Genomic DNA, 2,230 nt, shown 5'->3' with positions numbered 1-2,230 from the left:
GGCTGAGCCAGCCGGGCACCCCTAAGTCCAGGTCTTTTCACCCCGCGGCCAGTGTCCTTTCTGCTTTGTCTTGTTTGTGACTTAGTCCCCAGGAAAGGTGACCTTGACCTCTGGGCCGTGCGGGCGTTTGGCCGGACAGCGGCCTGTGGAAGCAGGTGAGGGTCTGGCCGCTCTGGACGCTGTGGGTCCTCGCGCTGCCAGGGTCCTGACGGAGTCGGTGCACAGCCAGAGCCCCAGCCTGGCCGCCCCTTCATCTGTCTTGCCTTGGGCAGCCGGGTGATTCCGCGCCCTCCCCTGCCCTCCATCCTCGCTATTTTTAGGACTTGGGTGGTGCTCCCAGGAGCAGGGAGGGGGCTCCAAGCTGCTCGTCCTTCTGTCCTTCCTCGGCCCCTGAGCCACGCCTCATGGCTCCAAGCTGGTGGGAGGGCAGGGGCACGTGCCTCACGCTGGCATGTGTGCCCCCCCGAGACACTTCTCTGCCCTCCCCGAGGTGAGGGACCCCCCCACCCCCGGCTCCCGTCCTGGCTGCTGCCCGAGGGCCTGGGGCTGTGCACATCCGGATCTGGCCACCGCACCCGAAGGCCCATTTGGAGATGCTCCGGGCTTTGGGTCTGTCTTCGGCAGAATGAGGCTCTGTCCTCCGGCACGACACCTTACACACCTGCCTCTCTTCTCGTCCCCCTCCCCTCTCCCAGGGGAGCTCCGTGTGAGATCCGGGCGGAGGGGCCTGGGGGGCCCTGCCTCGCTGCCACCATGCTTGTCCCGAACCCAGTAGGACTGGGCAGCTGTGGAGCAGGCTGGGATGAGCAGCCAGCCTGAGGCCGCCGCGGGCCTGGGTCCGGGGGAGGGCTCCACACAGAGGCCCGGTCACGAGCAGGGGCTCCCCCCTCAGAGTCCCTCAGCCTGAAAGCGGCGGCCTTGCCTCAGTCACCCCACCCCACCTGAGTAGCGACTGTCCCTGGACACCCCCAGGTGGCTGCCGTAGGGTGCGCAGGGAGGAGGAGAGGGTGGCGAGCGGTGCTCTCCCCGCATCCCTGTCACCTGTGGCTTGAGTCAGAAGTTGGCGGCTGCAGTGCTGGATGCTGGTGGGTCGGCGGGGAGGGGCCGGGAGAAGCCTCCCGGAGGATGGCCACGTCCACCGTCCACCGCTCCGACCGGGCTCCTGCTCCGCCGTCGTCCCGCCTCACGTCACCTTATCCCTTTGCGGGAAGATCCACGGCTTTCATGCTGCACGGCTGGGGCGGGGGGCGGGCACCATCCGAGATTCAGCCACGGTGAGAGGGGCCCGTGGGGCCGAGCACGGCTGTGGCCCAGGGGGGTGGGTTAGGACCGGGATCAATCAGAGGTCCGGCCGAGCCTCCCGCCACCCCGGGGGAGGGCCCATGTCGCAGAAGAGGTGGAGGCAGGTTAAGTGACCTTTCCAAGGTCACCGGCACATGTGAGCTGGAGCCAGGATTCAAAACCAGGTGCGTCTCACCTCCCCGGTGGCTTCTTCCTGCGGTCGCACAGACGCACAGTAAGGCCCGACGTCCCCAGCGTCTTCCACTTTATTTCAGGCCAACCCAGTCCTCGTAAAGGTCCCCGTGGCGCCGCGGGCGGGTGCTCAGGCCGTTCAGGGTGTTAGGCAGGACGACACGGCTCTCAGCAAGCCGGAGGAGGGGTCTGACTCTCCAGCCCAGCTAAGGGGGGCTCTCCAGCCAGGCCCCCGGGCAACACCCCCTAAGTGGGGTTGGTACTGATCCCGGGGAGTTTAACCCGCGGTCAATCCTGAGAAATGTCACAGGCCCCACGTGCACTTTGCCCGCTTCCCCCGGGTGCCTCGCACCTCGATGGTGCAGGCCACTAGGATGTGGACCCTCCTACAAGCCATACTCTCACGCGGACCAGGACCGGGTGGGTGGGAAATTCTATCCCGGGTGGGTTAGGGTCATGTGTTCATCACCACACTCAAGACGCCGGACTGTTCTAAAACCACAAAAACCCTGTGTGCCTTTAAAAAAAATGTTTTAAAGTATTCCCCACACCCAGTGTGGGGCCAGAATTGGCCCCCGTCGACTGGGCCAGCCAGGCGCCCCTCCCGCGTGCCTTCTGTCACCATGCCCACCTCCCCTCCCTCCCCTCCACACACAACCCGACAAGCACCAGTCTGTTCTCCATTTCTATGAAACTTCACCATTTCAAAAATGTTATATGTGAATGAAAACATACAAATTGGCCTCCTCCCCCTCCA

This window comes from Vulpes vulpes, chromosome 13 (assembly GCF_048418805.1).
Source record: "Vulpes vulpes isolate BD-2025 chromosome 13, VulVul3, whole genome shotgun sequence".
NCBI classification, from domain to species: domain Eukaryota; kingdom Metazoa; phylum Chordata; class Mammalia; order Carnivora; family Canidae; genus Vulpes; species Vulpes vulpes.
Note: the sequence above shows the minus strand (reverse complement) of the source record.